The sequence below is a fragment of the Cryptomeria japonica genome, chromosome 5 (genome assembly GCF_030272615.1).
Source record: "Cryptomeria japonica chromosome 5, Sugi_1.0, whole genome shotgun sequence".
In the NCBI taxonomy this organism is placed as follows: Eukaryota; Viridiplantae; Streptophyta; class Pinopsida; order Cupressales; family Cupressaceae; genus Cryptomeria; species Cryptomeria japonica.
Window position 1 is genome coordinate 789,762,303 of NC_081409.1, and position 22,122 is coordinate 789,784,424.

Sequence of the window (22,122 nt, forward strand, 5' to 3'; positions counted from 1 at the left end):
TAGGTTTTGTTTATTTTTGTCTTTCTTTCCCGTTTGTTCAATTTGTTTTACATTTTGAATTTAATTTCATTAATTTTGATTAATTTTTTTCATTTTTTGTTTCAAAAACCAAATTCTTCTAATCCACAATAAGAACAACCAAATGCACCTCTTGAAAACCCACAAGAACAACCAAATGCACCTCCTGAAAATCCACAAGATACACCCCCAATTCCTCCTTTTGACCACACACCCAAAACACAGGAGTAATTAATTAATCAGTTAGGACACAATACATCTAAAATCAATAAACTGATTTTTAAATTGAAAACATCTGAACTTGAGCATCATCAATCCCTCGCCACTAGCCTAGAAACATTAGCTAGTGGTGCCATAGTTGTTTCCATACAAATTACCAAATGGGGAAGCTTTAGGGATAGGTGTTGTCAATTCTATGCTGATGGGCTATCATACGAGGGAGTAAAATACAAAAATATTAGTAAACAACATATATGTGCCCTTTTCGTTGATCCCAAAACTGGTCAGTCATTACCTCTTAATGCAAAGAGGTTTCTCATACATTGGTGTACCAATGTGCAGATGAAGAATCTTTTTTGGCAGCAATGGTGGATGGTCTTTGATGATCCACCTTGTAATAATTATGAGGTGCCATTATATTTTTTGAGAAAAGTATATTGTGAGTTTGTGCTCAATGTGTGCCCAAACTATTTTGACATGAGAGAGTTCCATGGTAGAGGTGGTGGCTCTGGCCAAGATAGACCTAGAGCTCGTAGGCGATTACCTGTGGAGAGTCGCCGCCCCCTAGCACCCAAACCCAAGGTGCATTAGGTTGTCCCAGTAGAGCTAAAAGAGTCGATGGAGCTACAAACTCTTTAGGCAGCCACAACGTTGATTGGTGCCATCATCCAATATGGGACGTCATTAGCACACCCTATTGTATTGGATGATAAGCCATTAGGTTGTGATAGAGAGCCCATCCAACATATGTGTGTCAGTCGCTTGGGGATATGCTCGAGGATAGATGATGCAGCCGATGCAGATGGATCCTCATCTCATCTATGCATGATTTGTGGGAGTAGATGTCAGGCCTGCACGACGGAGGATTTCACGCTGACAGATGAGTTGATGGATATTTTTTTTTCTATGAGCGACAGACACAAGTGTGTTGATTTGAATTCATAGCATTTTATTTATTAGTCACTTTAAATTTGTAATTACATAAATTAATTTTCATTTATACATCACTTTAAATTAAGAGAAATAATATGCATTTTAGGATGCAACAACGGTATCCCATACTCCTCCCCCAGTTACTATACCTACAACTTCGATGCCTGAGGTATAAATTTTGTAACATGTTAAAATAGAATAGCACACTTTGAATTCAAAAAAATACAAGATATACTAACTATCTTTAATTATTGGTCGAATTTTTGGTTTGTAAGTGTTGATAGGGGACTAAATGTCCTAGATTGATGACATCATGCTCTCAGTGATCAATTTTGGTCTACAAGGCTATACGGTTTCATATTTTGTACAACCCATTTTATGTATTGTTTTGATGGAATATGAAAGTCATTTTATTTTAGATTTTTAAAATTGTGTTTATTTTTTATCTGTACTAATATCTCATGTTAATTTTGTTTTTTTAGGGTACCCCCTCCACATCTAGGGCTCATCCTAAGAAAAAGAATTCCTTGAAGACACCAAAACATGGGAAGAAGGTAATTGAACACATTTTTAGTTGTACAATTGTTTGAAAATATTGAAATAAAGTATTAGGTTGGGTTTGTAGATTGATTAGTGTTTTTCTGTCTATTTTACATGTACATCAGCCATTGAGCTATGTGGATTTGTTGAATGCACTTGATTTGCCCATGGATCAAGAGAGGGCCGAGGTATGTATCTCTACTTAATTTTTTTGATTTCATGATTATATGCACGCGTACATGTGAACTTGTGATATATTATAATCTTATAATTTTTCATATAGGAAATATCCATACCTATTTCAGCAATGGTGAACCCTCCTCCGTGCACTAGAGAAAAATCTCAGGATCTGGTACACTTTTATTTGATATGTAACTTTAATTGTTTTTAACATCCAATACTTATCATTATATTAATTGTATTTAATCTTTGAACATTTTCTATATAGGTAATAGCATCAGTTTCTCCATCGATGGTGAGCCATCCTCAGTCCATTGGAGAAGCATCTCAGGCACAAGTATGTCATTTTTCTTTATATTATAGCTTTTAAGTGTTTTTAATATATTTGTTAGTACATTGTATTAATTGTACATTTTAATCTACAATAGACCCCTTCGCGATACATCCATAACATGGATCCATTTAACTGTCTTCAAGAAAACTCCTAAGACTAACAAGGAGAGGAGAGCGAAGACATTAGCTCTTAAATCAGCTGATGAGGTAATCTACATTTCAATTGTAAAGAAATTATAGTTAAATGCATAGTTATGTTGTTAATTGTAAACTATTTTCTACAAAAGAATTCTAACTTGGATTTTGAATTGTGGTTTTTTAGCCATCTATAGAGCCACGTACTGCATTGAAGAGGCTTGATTTTGATGATCCACCACAAGTTTAGGATGATATAGTGTTAGTTTTGATCATAGAATGACCAATACATGTAGATATATTGTACATTTTTATTGTATATCAATTTGGACATGACATATGCCACATTTTTGTAATACTTGTATTGACTTAGCAGACATGCCTTATATATATATATATATATATATATATATATATATATATATATATATATATATATATATATATATATATATATATATATATATATATATATATATATATATATATATATATATATGTTGATATTCGATCCAATAAATGTGTACTGAGTTCATTATTTTGTATTTGTTGTATTTTGTGGTTATCCTTTTATAAATTTAATTTATTAAATTCCTATGTAATCAACAATATGAATATAAACAACAAAAATATATGATATAAAACATTGCAATCGTGGAATATGATCTGATAAAATTTCTAAAATGTTGAATTAACCCTACAAAAATTATTGTATTCAGTTCATTATTGTGTATTCGTTGTATTTGGTGGCTACCCTTTTATAAATTTAAATGAATATTTGCATATGTAATCAACAATATGAATATAAACAATAAAAATCAATAATATGAATATAAACAACAATATGTGTTTGGTGCGAGAGCACCCTCATGCTTGCAATGGTCAAATTTTGTTCATCATGTGCACAAATCGACATCTTGAGCACGTCTGGGTGGGTAGGTTTACACTAGGCATGCCCCTGTCGTGCATCCCAAAGCATCGGAACGTCGAGAGTCATACCATACTGGTGCGATCTCTCAAGTGCCCTAAGTCCAAAAAATTATCAAAATTTGATGGAATGTTTGTTCAAATTTAGAAAACATATGATTGATCCGTTTGAACCCATTGGGTTGCGTGAGGCTCCTCTACAATGGCCTATCTCGTTTTTTGACGACTTAGAGCCATTTTCAATTGGTAGCATTTTTTCGCCTACTGCAAAACCTGTTAGTTGCATGCAATGCAAAGTTGCAAGATTGGCTAGAATTGATTCAAATCTAGGACACATATGGTCAATCTATTTGAACCCATGGGGTTGCATGAGGCTCCTCTACAATGGACTATCTCAGTTTTTGACGACTCAAACCCATTTTTAATTGGTAGCATTTTTTTGCCTACTACAAAAATAGTCAATTTTACGCAATGCAAAGTTGCACGATATACATGTAGATATATTGTACATTTTTATTGTATATCAATTTGGACATGACATATGCCACATTTTTGTAATACTTGTATTGACTTGGTAGACATGCCTTTTATATATATATATATAAATGTCGATATTCGATCCAATAAATGTGTACTGAGTTCATTATTTTGTATTTTTTGTATTTTGTGGTTATCCTTTTATAAATTTAATTTATTAAATGCCTATGTAATCAACAATATGAATATAAACAACAAAAATATATGATATAAAACATTGCAATCGTGGAATATGATCTGATAAAATTTCTAAAATGTTGAATTAACCCTACAAAAATTATTGTATTCAGTTCATTATTGTGTATTCGTTGTATTTGGTGGCTACCCTTTTATAAATTCAAATGAATATTTGCATATGTAATCAACAATATGAATATAAACAATAAAAATCAATAATATGAATATAAACAACAATATGTGTTTGGTGCGAGAGCACCCTCATGCTTGCAATGGTCAAATTTTGTTCATCATGTGCACAAATCGACATCTTGAGCACGTCTGGGTGGGCAGGTTTACACTAGGCATGCCCCTGTCATGCATCCCAAAGAATTGGAACGTCGAGAGTCATACCATACCGGTGCGATCTCTCAAGTGCCCTAAGTCCAAAAAATTATCAAAATTTGATGGAATGTTTGTTCAAATCTAGAACACATATGATTGCCCATCTGTGCTCCTCTACAATGGCCTATCTCATTTTTTGACGACTTAGAGCCATTTTCAATTGGTAGCATTTTTTTGCCTACTGCAAAACCTGTTAGTTGCATGCAATGCAAAGTTGCAAGATTGGCTAGAATTGATTCAAATCTAGGACACATATGGTCAATCTATTTGAACCCATGGGGTTGCATGAGGCTCCTCTACAATGGACTATCTCATTTTTTGATGACTCAAAGCCATTTTTAATTGGTAGCATTTTTTTGCCTATTACAAAAATAGTCAATTGTATGCAATGCAAAGTTACACGATTGGCTAGAATTGATTTGGTTCATCATGTGCACAAACCGACGTCACGAATGTGTCTTGGTGGGCACAAATGATAGTAGGCTCATCATGAATAGCTTTGATATCTTTCAACATCTACTTCATCCAAACTGTCTGAGTGCAATTAGTAGCAACATCAATGTACTTAGGTTCAGTAGTAGATAAGGATACCGAATCTTGTTTCTTACTTGTCCAATAAACCAACTTCTTTCCCAAAAAGAATACTCCACTAGTAGTACTCTTTTGCTCATCAACATCACCAACCCAATCTGCATCAATGTAGGTACACAACATGAAATCATCATTCTTTGGATACCATAAACCATAATCCATAGTCCCCTTTACATATCTAAATATCCTCTTACAATAGTGGCATGACTCTCCTTTGGATCAAATTGATATCTAGCAGCCATATACACAACATGCATAATGTTTGACCTAGTTTGAGTAAGATATAGAAGTCCACCAACCATAGATTAGTACAAACTTTGATTATCTTTTGAGAATTCATCATTTTTGGATATTTACAACCAATCACCCTAGGAGTTCCAATCGGTTTGGAATCATCTAGTCCAAACTTCTTCAACAGTTCCTTCACGTACTTAGTTTGAGATATAAAGATACCTTTTCTTGTCTATGCAATCTATAAAACTAAGAAAAGCTACATCTCACCAATCATAGACATTTCAAATTCTTTCTGTATATCACCGACAAACTTCATACTCATATCATCATCACCACCAAAGATAATGTCATCAACAAAGACTTCAACAATCAAGATGTTATCATTTTCAATCCTAATTTCAGCACCTTTAGTAAATCCTAATTTCAACAAGTATTTGTCTAATCTAGCATACCAGGATCTAGGATCTTATTTCAATCCATAAAGTAGTTTCATCAACTTACGTACAATGTCTCCATCATCCGATAGTGAAAATCAATCAAGTTGCTCAATAAAAACTTCTTCCTCTATAGCACAATTCAAAAATGTAGATTTGACATCCATCTGATATACCTTGAAATCTTTATAAGCAACATAAGCAAGTAACAGTCTAACAACTTCAATTCTAGAAATTAAAGTAAAAGTTTCTTCATAATCAATTCCTTCTTGTTGTGAATATCCTTTGCAAACCAGTCTAGTTTTATTTCTGACTACTTCATCAACTTCATTCAATTTGTTCCTGAAAACCCATTTAATACCAATAACATTTTTATCCTTAGGTCTAGGCACAAGTTCCCAAGTGTTATTCTTTTCAATCTGATCTAACTCTTCTTCCATGGCTCTTATCTAGTTATTATCTTTCCAGGATTCAAAAACATCTTTAGGTTCAATTTTAGAAATCAAACACACTTCTTCTGTAACTAACCTTCTTCTAGTCATCACATCTTTATTCTTATCACCAATAATTTGATTCTCAAATGATTCGATTTAGCATACCTTGGAGTCTTCTATTTGTTTTGATCCTCGGGTTCCTACACATCATCACCAACTGCAACAACATCTAGATTAACAATCTCTACCAAATCATTCTACTTAGGCTCTTCAAGCTAAATAGGAGCTAAAACAACATGTTGACCATCATCATAAGCTCTGATATCCCTCCCAAGCTTGTCATCCACCTTCACATTTTCACTCTCAACTATCTTTCTCAGTCTATTATTATAGAATGGGTAGGATTTTCTTTTTGTAGAATATCCCAAAAAGATACCTTGATCACTTCTAGCATCAAACTTTCCAATATCCTCATCTCTCTTGATATAACATTTTCTATATAAAAAAATTGAAATATTTCACAATAGAAACATGACCAAACCAAAGCTCATAAGGGGTCTTACATGTATCACCTTTGATATGAACTCTATTAAATGTGTAGACTGCAATGCTAATAGCTTCTCTTCAGTAGACCTTTAGTGCATTTCCTTCAATCAACATAGTTCTTGAAGTATCCAAAATAGTACGGTTCTTTCTCTCAACAACTACATTTAGTTGTGGGCTTCTAGGAGAAGATAGTTGTCTTTTTATTCTGTGCATCTCATAGAATGAATTGAACTCACTAGAACATAATTCTACACCTCTATCAGATCTCTCAAACACTTCAGTTTTAATTCGGACTCAGTTTCAACTTTACCTTTGAATATCTTAAATTTCTCAAATGATTCTAATTTTTCCTTCAAAAAGACAACCCCATCATCCTATAATAATCATCAATTAGTAGCATAAAGTATCTATCAACCTACACACTTCTAGCATTTATAGGTCCACACAGGCCAGTATTCACAAGATCCAGCAATCCATCAGATGTATACCATTTATTCTTGAAAGAAATCCTTATTTTTTTACCCAACTTATTTTCCTTACATACCTGATTAGCAGGTTTAACAATCTTAGGTAGATCTCTAACAATTTATGTAGAACTAATCTTAATTAATGAATCAAATTTCACATGACACATCCTTCTATGCCACAACTAACTCTCATCTATCTTAACAATCAAATAAATCTTCTCACCAGCATTCAAATGAAAAATGTTACCTTCACTCTTAGTTCCGGATGCAATCTCTATACTAGAGGCATTCAAGATCTTGCATTTAGCATCCTTTAATTGTAGATCATAACCCTTATCAACTATTTGTCCAACACTCAAAAGATTATACTTCAAACCTTCAACATAAAGGATATCATCAATGTTATGTTGGCAATTAATACTCAATTGGTTGGTTTCAATATGTTGTCATTGATGACAACATGGCAACATGTTCTAGCTTTCATATTTTGGTTTAAGTAGTGTACCAACAGACACTTCACTGACAACCAGCACCGATAGGTATCTTTACCAGTTGGATGGATTTCTTTGGTTACCAGTATTGCAGGCTGACATGGTTTATATTTAGGTTATCGATATTGGAGGTTGACATCATTTGGTAGATCTAGCATCAGCAATTGATTTATATATATACGTGTTTATGTTATTGAGATGACATGTATATTCATATTTTAATTATCTTTGTAAGATGACATAAGGCATGATAGTTTCTAAAGGGTATATAAGTTCACTGATTAGATCATTTTGTAATATGGAGATGTAAGGTTATGGAATATAATGGAGATGCAAAATATATGAGAGAGATCATGTATGTGAGGATATTTATGTAAGAGGGTATCTCGGTATGGTTTTAGCATTTCAGACCGAAACAGACAGAGCTTAATTGAAACAGTATTCAGGCATAGGAGATGCCATCTTTGCAGTTCAATCATTTATCTGGATTATAGTCTGGATTTGTATGTAATTAGTGAGGCTCCTTTTGTGATTGAGCAGTGTGTTCTAGGCTATAAGTCTTTCTACAAGTGTAGGCCCCTATATTTTGTAATATCTTCTCATATGGCCAGTGGACTGATATTGTGGGTCACAAATCTCATTGTGGTTTTTCATCTTTGAGGTTTTCCACATATAATTCTTTGTGTTATGGTATTCATTTGTGTGATTGGATTATTGGTTTCCTTTCTTCTTTCAATTCTATATGTACCGATATACTAGTTGGTGAATGCATGTTTTAATAAGGTTAAAATTGATAATTCCAGTAGAACACTGATTCACCCTCCCTCTCAGTTTTCTTGGATTCCAACAATTTGTATTAGAGCCTTTTGCCTTGGAGAAAGTTTAACAAATTGAGGGAAATCCTAAATCCAAAATCCATGGATATGAGTTTGGAGAAGCAACTTGAGGTAGCACTTGAAGATTATGATGCTGAAAGGATGGAGAACTTGAATTTACAAGATGAATTGAATTCTTCTCAAGAATTCATTATTTTCCTACATGAGAGACTATCATTTGTTCAAGCTAGGAGAAATTTTTGCAGAATAAGGATAATGAAGAGAAAGATGCCCTTAATGAGAAATGTCAGAAGTTGATTCAGGAGAATAGGGTCATGAGGAATGAAATGCAAGCTTTAACTATGAGGATGTCTAAAGAGATTGAAGACTAGAAGAAAAAATAAGAAAATATTGTTTTATCTCTGAAAAGAAAATTTGAAGAATGTTGTAGGTTGGTTCATGAAAATTATATGTTGAGAACTAATTTTAGTACAATCCTAGAGTAATGAACAAGAAATTGAGATACAAATGATAATTCTGAGAGATGATTTGACTATTGCAAGTGAGTATAAAGAAAAATTCAAGGTTAGCTTAGCACAACCTGATGAATTATTGAGAAGACAAAGACAAAATGGAGAATCCAGTGGACTTGGATTTGAACAAGCTCAGTGTTCCAATACTGCAAATGAAGATCAAAACCTGAAGACACTGGTAAGACAGTTTAATGCTTACAATTTTAATGGTAGATGCTTTGTTTGTAATAAATTTGTTCACATGGCTAGGCAATGTAGAAATAGAGAAAATCAAAACATTGATTCTGCTCCCAGTCAATATTCTAAATGTAATAAGTATGGTCAGAAGACAAAATATTGCAAAATAAATGTTAAATGTAATTTATGTGGAAAATTTGAACATATGGCTAATTAGTGCAGGTCAAGCAATTATACCTGTTTTAGCAAAGTAATTCAAAAGAACAATGTTACATGCTATACATGCAATGAGATTGGACACATTACTAAGTTTTGTAGAAGTAGGAATCCACCGGTTGGTAATGATGGATCAAATGATAATAGAAAAGGGAAGGTCAATGAAATCCAACAAGATCATATCACGAAATGGGCTAGGAAGATAGAAGAACAATCAGTAGATGGAAATGCATGGGTTACTCAACTGACAGAGGAGGTTTCTCTTGCACCAGTAGGAAGCTCATCCGATAACTAAGGAAGATGCCTTAGAGGTTGGAAAAAATCATGAAGACATTTCTTATGCCCCGTGAAGAGGTTCTGGAAGATTTTCCAGACATTTGAGATGCTTATGGGGCATGGAGATGTTTGATTGAGATCCAATATCTTTCACTGGAAGTCATTCATATCAATGACGGAATAGGGTTTCTTGGAGGTTAAAAGGTTGATTTCACTTTATTTTTTATCACTTTACATTTAGAGAAATACAAAGGGATTTAGAGGAAGTCTAAGAAGATTCAGTGTAATCAATATCATCTTGAGCAATTTCACTAGTGATTGGAAGAGTTCTTTAGGGTTTTCACCAGCAACTATTCACAGGTATTTATCTTTCATCATGGAAGCGAGATCATCATCTATACATATTTTTATTGCAAATCCTATTGTTGTTGAGGTCAAGGATCATCCTAGGCCAATTTTCAAGCGATATCTGCATATTTCTACTTTGGATGATTCAGTTGGTGCCTTTTCCCGTGTCCTAGAAATAGTTGTATATGTTGAAGATGTAAAAGCTTACATTCACTATCATATTGAATATTTGGGAATGAGTGATATTAAGAGCATTTAAATGAGTGAGTTAATGGGAGATTTTGGAAAGATTAATCCCGAGTGCTAACATATCGAGGATCTAGGGTTTACTGACATTCTGGATATTCCAGAATTTGAATATGAGATTGTTAGATATGTTTTGAGTAGAGTGAATGGAGAATTTATCTGGTTGGATAGACTGTATAAGGTCTCAAAGGAAGCCATCAAGGCCATGACCGGTTTACTATAGGCTGGACAACGTCCCAAGAAGAAGGTTTCTAATGATCAAGTCAACAAGATCACTGGTGCAACATCAGACAAGTGATTAATGAGGGTTAGTACTATCACCGATAGAGCTATCAGATTTGGAAGCATGGTCATTGGTTACAAGGTAACTCAGTCAAACCATTTGAATTCTATTTCTAGCTCCTGCATTTATGCAACACATAAGATGATGAGAGAAAATGAGAGGTTAGATCTTTGTGGTTTTATGTTGGATGAATTATTGATTAATCTAGGAAAGATGAAAGGAGAAACAAAGGGAAAATTCTGATATGGTAATCTTATTGTCCGTTTAATGCTATTTTTCATTAATGAGACTCCCAGTTTTGGGAAGAGACAATGGCAATTTGATATCCTAGTAGGAAGGCAACTACAACAATCAATTGAAACATTTGGTAGTCAATGTGATGAAAAAGTATGGGGTTACTTGAAGGCATTCTAAAAGGCTATGAATTCTAGGGAGAGGGTTCCAAAGCACATTGTTGAGAAATACTCAACCAATATATTCTTCATGGTTAAGTAAGATGAAACTTTGATGGAAGTTGTTAGGCCCCGAAAGATGTGGATTAAGGAGATGGCTTATGTAGTTGATGCATAGATTCTATATGCTTATGCATAGATGCTAATTGATGCACCTATTGATGAAACTATAAAAACCCTTGGTACTGCTAAGTAAAAAAAGCAAGAGCTTGAAATTGAGTTTAACTGGAAGAAGAGGGAGAAGCAGTAGGGAAAAGAAAGCAAGTTTGTGGAACAGGTTTCATAGGACATCAAGGCATTAATTGATGTTGTTTCAGAGAAAGGGAGAAAGAGGAAAGAACCCAAAATATTCATTGAGCCAATTGCAGCAAAATCTGGATGTGATGATGACAAACTGTTAGCATTCAAGAGTCTATTGAGGAAGAAAACTAAAGAGACTAAGGTTGAAGCAAAGAAGCAACTGATTAGGAAAGTTACAATTGAGGTACCGACATAGAAACAAGCTTCTAAGGAAACACCTTCTACCCTATCTGGTACTAGAAGAAGAAAGAAGATGGATGACATTGATTTGGCACTTGTCACTGGTAATGTAACTACTATTCCAACCAAGACTTGTGCAAAATTAGTTGATGAAATCACTAAAGATGGTATGTTAAATAATGTCCAATTTTATTATGAGCATTTGGATGATGATGAACAGAGAGAAGTTGAGGAAGCAATTTTTTTGTATTTGGATATTTATAAGAAAACCTTGTTAGAAATTGAAAACTAAATACCGACACAGTTATATGACATATTAGATGCTAGAAGATTGTCAGTAATGGAGGAGGATAGGCATATAAAGATTCAAGAGCTATTAAATACTTGTGCAATAATTACTCTAGAGGAGATGGAAAGAACTCTTGAAGTTGCAGATAGGAAAATATTTCACAGCAAGCATAGAATTATCAATCTTATATTAGGTAAGGTTGATGAGATAGTAACTGAGACATAAAAGGCATGGGTTGAGTTTTTGGCTCCAAACCCTAGTTTTTATACTTCATGGAAACCTAAGATAGATACTACAGACATCCTGGTTGAAGGGAAAAGTAAAGGTATTGTAGGTAGTTCACCCTCAATTTTGAAAAACCTTAAGATATTGGATATAGAGCCCCTGGTAGCAACTAATGTAAAGGAAAATGTTGAGATACCGAGAGAATCAAAGAGCGTAAAGGTTGTAAGTGTACATGCTACTAATGTTGAGGACAATATTCCTTTGCATCCAAATGTACAGGTTGAGGACATAGTTCCTAAGGAAGAACCAATAGTAACTAAGACTACACCAAGTGGCAAAGCCACCAGTGCAAGTGAGGAAGTTATAAAAGTTAAATCATCAGAGGGAAAGAAAGAGGAATTTGGCAGGGAATCAATAGTCAGCCCATCATTGTTGTCAATTGACACCTCGTAGGTTGAAAACAAAAGCATAATGAAGATGAGTTCTACTGAACTCATGATGATAGGTACATAGAAAATGATGAAGGAAGGATTTGTGGATAAAGGAGTTATTGATCAGTCTATAATTATTTTACATAGACTCATCTTGGAGTGCAAATTTGACAAAGAAGCAAGCCCATCCATCGAACCAGAAGGCACTGGAAAGGTTTACATAGGCAAAGAGAGATACATTTGATCAATGGTTGAGTTGGAAAGGAAGGAGGTCAATGATAAGCTGGAGTTGATTGATAATGTATTAAGGTAGTGTACTAATATCTACAGAGTATGTTGTAATATAGGTTTACTTTTAGCAGATTTAGATAAAAGGATTAAGGATACTCGGGAGGAGATTGTAGGTATAGTCAATTCTTTTGATGGTTCACATTCTTTGACTACATATATTGATGGTCATATTTTAGTTTTGGAGGCCCAAGTTTTAGCTCTTCAGAGGGAAAAAGATAAAATGATAAGGAGAGCCAAAAGTCTTAGAGGTTTTGGTGAGTCCCCAGTTGGATTCATTAAGTGTACATAAGAAGGATTGTATAGATTTGGTTGTTAAGCCCACACTGGAAAAACTTAAGGATAAAGAGTCATATGCTTATATGCTTAATGGACTTGTATCTATTTCAGGCACACTCAAATCTAGTTGGGATACCGATCTTGATCTTTTGGAGAAATCCTATCTAGAAATTTTCAAATATATTCAACTCTAGTAAGGTATTTTGGGACATTCATTGTACAGTCTTTCATTCTTCACCCTAGTTTTTGTTATTTTTGGCATTAATATCAAAGGGAGAAGTATAGGTGAAAAATATTCAAGAGATATGGAGTACTTTGTTCAGATAGATATTCAGCTCAGGGGGAGCAGGTTTAGAATGAAACTAGTAGATGGAAACAATGATCATTTTTCACATGAGTGTTGTCATCAATGCCAAAGGGGGAGATTGTTGGCAATTGACACACAATTGGCTGGTTTCAATATTTTTTCATCGATGAGATAGGGTTTATAATGACCTCATGATAGATGAGCATCATTGATAGGGGCCCAATGAGATTTGATAAAAATCTCAATTGAGCAAGATAGACTGATAAATAGATTGATTTGATAGATACATAAATCAAGAGACTGATATGATGAGATGATTTGATTGCAAGAGAACGTTAGTTTCCTCTAGTCTTGAGAGTGCTTCCCAAAGACATGGATGTTGATACCTCACCTTAGCTAGGTGAAGCGAGACCACATTGACAAGTGTGGTTTATCTTCCCTTCTCGACATGCCATGACCCTTGATTAAACAAGGATTATTGACAGCCTTAGCAGAGTGTTGGCATAGTGAGCACAATACTTTTCACTTAACGACAGGAGTGATGATGGTGACACCTGAGGATGTATACCGTATACTAGGCATTCCTATGATGGGTGAGCTAGTGTACTATGATCTTAGCGAGTGAGGTGGGATGAATGCACTTTTCTGAGTGTTCGAGGATGATGAGATAGGAAGATATGACATTGCGTGGAAGGAGATGTTTGGTGCAGGAGCACCTAAGACTTAGGCTTATAGTCTTTTCTCAATTTTGGCTTGTACTAAACCTAGCCAAGTTAGGTACTTAATATGGACTCTAGGAGGGGCCAAGAGTGAGTGTGATGAGTCAAGTGTAGGCCTAGGTGAGTTAGTTTCTTCCTAGGTTTGCATTTTTGTGCTTAAGTAGTAGTTTGAGTAGGAAATTGACCTTCTTTATCATCAAAAGTGGTAAAAATTGGTATGAGAATGAGTGAGGTATAGAATAGTCTTAGGAAAGCTTAAGATGTCATGAGTAAGGACTTAGAATAGGTTTCATAGGTTGGAAAAGCAAAAAGTGCAAAATTGTAAAAGTTGTCATGACAACTTTTGTCCTAAAATGCTTAGCAATGGAGTTAGGGATAGCACCACACCATAGAATTACTCCACACATGGTGAAGAATATAAAAACCTCCTCTTGCACAGTACCAAGGCTGGCATTTTGTTTTTGTGTGATCAACAATCTGAAACTACTCATTTTCGGACTGTTTGTCACTATTTTGGCTTATTTTATTCATTATGGGAATACAAATGGATTGAATCCATTGATCCAGTAATGGATTGAGTTTATCTAGTGTGTTTCAAGTTTATTTAGTTCATTTCAAGCTTTTTAGTTAGTGTGTGTTAGTGTTTTCATTGCTTTATTTTCAAACAACCAGTTTTGGCTTGTATATAGCAATTTGATGTAAAATGGTTGCCCCATACATTCCCTCTGTGCTACCATCATGGCCTTTTGGGACATGGAATGAAACCACTTGTACAGTATACATATGTAGGGACACATTATGGAGATGAATCTTGATATGACTGTCACCTTGTTCTAGGCGAGTGCAAAAGCAACCCGGCTAGAGAAGATAGGGTGAAATTGGAGTGCATAGTGCAAGGGTGTGCATAAAACCACAACCTAACCTTTTGGAGGGGTCTATGAAGTTCATAAAGAGTTTCCATTTCAAGGAGAAGCCTTGACAAACCCTTTTTCTTCTCTTTTTGCAAACTTGACCAATCATTGTCGGTTAGGAGGCCTAAAAACCCTAGCAAACCCTCATTTTTGGGTTAGGGCATAGTATGGTGAGTTGGGAAACTCAAACCACTGAAATCACTTGGGTTTATGTGTATCATTGAATTATATCAAATATTGTTATAGGTTCTTTTGAACCATTTTCTTTCAATCCCTAGAAAACCGGATTTTGGAGGCCTAATAGGGGCTCATTACTTGTAGCCCCTTTCTAGGCAAAATGGTGAATTCAGTAAGAAAGATAATGGATGCAAACCTCAAATGGACCCAAATGGAATTAAAATCATGTTAGAAGCCACCTCCATACCTCTGCAACAACTCACAATAGTAGGAGGTAGAATTGACAAGTTGAAGTCAACACAACCATAATGAGCACATGGGAAACACTGTGAATTTGTAGGGTTCCTAGTCAAACACTTGAAGAAAACACCTTGAGATTGACAAGAAGAAATACCTAGAAGAGATTGAGATGGAATTGGAGGTCTTAGAGAATAGCTAGACTTGGAGAGGTTGGTGGAACTGAGCAACACCAGCTAGGTGAAGTGTGAGCAAGCTAGGTAAACCCCATCAATGTTAGAGCTATGTTATGCCACATTACCCACTGTTCTCGCCAGATTCATTGGAGATTTACTTTGTCCTAATAATAGGTCAAAGGAATTATCTATTGGATGGGGTCATCTTCTTGAACAGATGGTGACATAGGGGACCCGATTTGCATGGGGGTCATCCATGCTGGCGCACTTGTATCATGACCTACACTGAGTTGTGTACCAGAGATCAACGAAATTATCCACAAGGGTAACCGTTCTTCAGATATGGGCCTGGGAGCACCTGCCTATCACACAAGCATTGGCTGACAGAGATAGACCTGTAGGAAGGCCTTATGGTGATGGGTATCCAGGCATCATTGTCTAATGAAAGCTGGACAAATTGGAGTATTGGCGAGGACCATTGGATGATTTGGATACTATGATATGGAGACCATATAGGGATTGCGAGATTTGGCTTGAGGATGTAGTAGAGTTATTGTATGCATTCGTGACATGATACCCGATTGGATCGACACCCTATGTTATCGAGTGATTCCTTTGTATGAGGGTGTTGAGACTGTACATCAGGATAAAGGGGATACCAAAGGGTACAACTCATTATTATGCAAGAGACTAGATGTGGCCACTTGGGGCCTTCTATTTCATATGACAAGGTGTGTTTAGAGTATCAATCATTGGGGCCACTAGATTGGCATTATCTTTTAGGTATGATAGACAACAAGATGACAAATGAGTACGCCATATATTGTGTTGTACAAGGGTTTCCAAGGCTGACATGTTCGGATGAGCCAGAGCTATTTCTAGATGAGGATGATGAGAGGCTACGATGTAGAGCTCCTAGATGATGGAGGGATGGTGGGGAGAGAGGAGGTGGGGGCAGAGATGATGGCAGAGATGGAGATGGATATGGAGGAGATGAAGGAGATCATGGTGTTGGAGATGATGATGGAGGAGATGACGATGGTAGGGATGGGGGAGATGATGATGGAGGAGATGGGCGAGTAGTGGTAGTGGTAGGCAAACCAGGAGCCAATAATTCTAGATCTTCTAGAGATGTATATACAGATTGGATGGCCTAGGTGGTCGGATGGAGGAGATCAGGTCCAGTGGATCAGGGGCATTAGGTCCTAGAGCAGGAGGTTCCCCAGGTTGAGACAGAACCTATGACAGTATCACAGGTTGAGAAGCCACTGGCAGAGGCACATCGATAAATCCTCATTAGGATGTTGTCTCATCAGCAACAGACTCAAATTATGGATTTATAGGCACAGGTTCAACAACTAGAGAGTTCACTAGTAGAGAGGGACTCTTAGATGGCCCAGCTAGAGGTTTAGATGGCTTCTCTCATGGTGGAGAGAGATGCAACCATGGATATGTTTTGGTAGGCTGAGCCGCAGCTATAGTTGTCACGAGAGTCTAGGTCAGGGAAGACTTCCCTGAAGATGATGCATCCAATGATTCGAGAGGTCGAATATTACAAGTCCTTATACTTTACTATTGTTTCTGCTGATTGAAGGGCTTTGAGATTTTCTTAGTTGAGCAGGAGATCGAGACAGAGTCAGTCTAAGAGCTGATAAGTGACAGGTCCACTTCAGAGAGATCCCCTAGGTGGGGATCCAGGTACATGGGTACTAGCTGGTGTTACTATACCTGCCGCATTAGGATAGAGTTGTGCTCTGCATCCTAGTGGTCACACTGATATGGGACAATGATCCATTCATGTAAACATATTTTTGTGATGAGATATTGATGATTCCCATGATGCATATGTGTGATGTATCTCATATATTTTTTTGATATAATTGTACCTTGGACATTGATCTTTTTGATGATATGATATGCAGTTGATCCTATTCATTCTACACGACCTATGAGATGATGGATGCATTCTATTTGATATATGATTATGTTGTGCAATTACTTTCATGATGTATGTTTTATTTTCTATATGTTTATGGATTCTAGATGATGGATATATGATGATGTAGTATTTACATTATGTTATGCAAATGTGAATATGTATAGTGATGCTTATAAGTACTATGCAATGCATGTGCATTGCAAGACTTTCTATGTTTATGACATTTTTATGATTTTCTCATACATGTTAATATGAGATGGATGCAATGCAATGATGTTACTTCATATGATTTGAGATTAGATGAATACTATGGAATGATCTAACTAAATGAATGATTGGATGCTTTATATGAATGATGTCTTAGTATGCAATGGTTATATGAGATGAACTAACTTATCATGTAGATGAATGAATTGATAAATTTTTTTATTGTCCAATGTACTCAATCATGTAATATGAGAGATAACTCAATCATGTAATACAAGAGATAAATTTTGTTAGTTTCATCATTGAGCCTTTAAAATGTGGGAAGTGAGTGCAAACATCGATGGTATAGTTGAACCATGATGACCTAAGCACTACTTTCCTAGGTTTTGATATTGCAAGTTAGCACAAGCATCGAGGTATAATTGAAGCAAGATGACCTGAGTGTTGCTTGCGTAAAACAGGTAGTAGTAACCATTTCTATATGAATATCCGAAATGTCGTCTATGATACTTTGATGATCATGTCCTGAGACAAATTTGCACATATGAATGTTTACTTTATACACATCAGACAACAAAAATATTATGTTCCTTCCTTGTTCCTCTAGTCAAAGACATCCTGGAGTCACTCAAAAATCATAATAGCGAAAAAAATAGTTGAACGAGTATTGTCAAAGTGTTAAAATTATTAGTCAAAATATATCATCCATTGATCTATGTTTGTCAGGTTTAGACTGATATGTGGTAGTTGATGGTTGACAATATGATCTTATGTTCAATGTTGGATGTATCTCAATTTTTCACTTGACCAGTGTTGTCTAATTGTTGTTCTACATGTTTGATTAAACTCAAAGTGCCAAAACTTTTTGCCCCCAGCTAGGTTTAGGATTTTGCCCCCAGTCTAGAAACAAACTTTTATTGTGATATACACAATGATCCAAACCATGACAAGAAATCACCTGGGATGCTTGTGTATGTACAATGATCCAAACCATGATAAAAAATCACCATTTTTAGGTATATACAGTGTGCATTCCCTATTGTAATATTTTCACACACTACTGTAGAGTATCATCTTATTATGGGTAGGTTCCCACCATGGTTTTTTCCTTAACCGGGTTTTCCACCTCAAAATATTGGTGTTGTGTGTTGTGCTATTGATTTGCTTATCTTTGTTATTGCTGCAGTTTCTCATATCTATTTTTGTGGTTAAGTTTTGAGATCCGATGAAAAGTGATACACCCCCCCTCTTAGTTTTCCTCCATTGTTGCTGCTAACAATTTGTATAAGAGCTAGATCCTATGGAATAATCTTAACCACTTGAGAAGATCCAGGATGGCAATTGGAACTGAAGGTGTTATCTTTAAGAACGAGAATCTAAGATTTTCTGGAAGTAACTATACTATATGGAAGTGCACTTGATATGTCTTCGAGAAGATTATTCGAAGATTACAAAGAATTCTTATTCTTCTCCTCCGGAATGGATTGGTTATTGCTTTTGAGATCAAGGAAGATGAACATAACATTAGAGAAAAGGATGCATTTCTAAGTGCCCTAACTGATTCAGAGATGACAAATGTAATGGGACTTCAAACCACACATGAGATTTGGGAGAATCTTGAGACCCAGTATGAAGGAGATAAACAAGTAAAAGTTACTAAGTTGTCAAGTTTAAAAGGGAAATAAGAGATGCTGAAGATGGGAGAAGATGAGAACATAAATACCTATATGGCTAAGGTGAATGACATTATCCTAGGTATCGAATGTGCTGGTGGAACCCTTGAAGAAGATGAAATTGTTGCTAAGGTGCTAAGACATTTGTGTCCTACTTATAAACATTGTTGGCATTATGATGATGGTGTGATTGTCATTGATGGACAAACACTATCTTTATGTATGAGTTATGCTCAACCGGTATTTGTTCCAACTAGTATTATGTATTATAGTCGTTAGACTATCGGTGTTTTGTAGAAGGTGTTATCGATCACAAATTGACTAAAGACTCAAAGTGGTATGAAGACCTCAAGGGGTTTGAGGATCTCAAGTGACATGAAGGAACCAAGCAGTAGTTAACATTTTTGCAGTCTTCATTTCTGACAACCAGTAATCGGTATATTGTATTAACTAGTATTACTCTATGATGAGTTACCAAATGATATTTTTGTAATATATGATGAGTTATCATCCACTGACACTTTGGTGGCCACCAATACTTTAGAGGTGATTCTGTGACGTGTTACCAAACATGTCTAGATGCACTGAACCTAGGAACTTATAATCTAATCCTATTGGACTGACATGAAATCAAACTCCTTTATAAGGACATCATGTCTAGGGTTTTGTATGATCATGAGGGTTTTGTATGTGCAATCATAGAAGAAAAGATTAGGTCTGTGTGAAGAGTAAGAGTGTGGAGATATTGAAAACTGAAGTAATGCAGAAATGCATTAGCAATGAACTATAAAGGATCTAACCAAGCATACTATGCTAGTATCTAGATCACTCACTTGTTGATTACTCACATCTTCGACAACTCTAAAACCCTTAACCGGGTAGGCCTAGAAGAGCCTTTGTAAATCCTCTAACAAGGTGGTTCACAACTGTGAATCTGAAATCCTCTCACAAGGTAGTCTCTAACAAGACTAATCTCTTAATCGAGATCTAGATTCCTAACAGCATCTGTTCTGGTGAAGAACATTGTATGACCTTAACCGGCCTGGTTTCTATTCTACAGATAGTTACTTATGAGTTTCTGGTCACCGTGGTTTTTCCCATTTGGGTTTCCACATCAAAACATCTTGTGTTATGGTGATTGTGCTCTTGTGGGTAAATGCTTTGTTTGCTATTTGATTTGCATTTATCTTAACCGATTTATTAGTAAATCTATTGTACTGGTTATCTGCTAAACTGTTTAAGAGTTTGTGTTCAGCATATTTGGGTATACTAATTCACCCCCCCCCCCCTCTTAGTATTCATCAGTTGGTTCAGAGCCAACCTTTCTATAAGTCTAACCACCTGGAAGGAGATATGGGGGAATACACTATGAGGGAACTTACTCATCATCTCACTTAGACTGAGAGAGCCTATGATTAACTCAAAGTCAAGTATAAAGTCTCTCTATCCAAAAGAAGAGAGCATGCTCAGAAACTAATGGAGCTTACTAAAAATAGTTCTTCTAATGAAGCAGATATGGATGCCCTAGTTGAAGAAGTTGAAAAATTGAATGAATCTAATGCCAACCAAAGAAGAGAACTAGAAGGAGTGACTATCAGAATGTGTCAAGAGCTTCAAAATCGAAGGAAAGTTGAAGGTCTAGCAAAAGACAAAGATCATGAGATCTACAAGATGAAGCAAGAAATCAGTGCCCTTACCTCTCATCTCCAAGAGAGTAAAGTGGAAAAAGAAGAAATGCAAGGTGAACTAAACATGGCTATTTCTGAGAATGCAACCTTGAAGGAAACCAATACTTCTATTTCCAAAGAACTTATTGAGACAAAGGAGATACTTGCCAAATTCAATCAGAGTACTTCTAAGCTAGAGCAAAAGCTTGAATCAGCAAAACCGGTAAAGAATACCACTGGACTTGGTTTCTTCAATTATGAGGAAGGTGAGACCTCTGGAACAAAAGATGTAGCATCAATGAAGCAACCAATATCAAAGGATAAAGGTAAGCAAAAGTTTAATCCTATTTGCTTTAATTGTCTCAAAAAAGGACATACTGCTAATGTGTGTCGAAGAAAGTCCTACAGTAATTTTCCTTATTTTCTAAACAATAAGCCTAGATCCAATAGATTCAATGGAAATTGTTATGCATACAACAAGTTTGGACATAGAGCATTTGAATGCAGGTTTGTTTTGCACAACACTGGGAGATATCCTCGAAGGACTCAAGGAGTTGTTCCAGAACCCTTTGTGAACCAGAATCCCAACCGATATAATACCTATGACCATCGGTTAGGTGCCTATCAAGTGGCAACAAGTTGGAGAGCAACCCATTTGATCTGTCATGGTAGCAGTGATACTGCTACAACATGCAGAAGAAAGAATGGTAGTATGAATAATGGACCATGGAGAACACTTGGAATGGTATGCTATCATTACAACAAATCGGGACACACTGTCAGAACCTGCAGAATGAGAAAGAACCTATGGGATGATATACCTATCACTTCAGAAGGGAAGATTGATGTTGAAACTATTCAAGAGGGAATGAATAAAACTTGGAAAAAGAAATCCAAAGAAGTGTCTCAGGATGAACCAGTTTCTGCACCTAGTGTGGAAGTCTCTGAACCAACAAACTGAGCTTCAGAAAAGCTTAGGGGGAGCATATCGGTAAAATATTTGAACCCCTGGTTTATATCGGTAAAGACCTTAACCGGTATACATTACCTGTCAATCGACAGAAGATTTTGAAGTGGTAAAAGGCAAAATAAGGGTTTGTACCCTAGAGGTGGATCATTTATTACAGTAGGTGAAAGATTGCTTCAAAAGGAATTTTGATGCCATTTTCACTTATCTATTTTTGAGCGAAG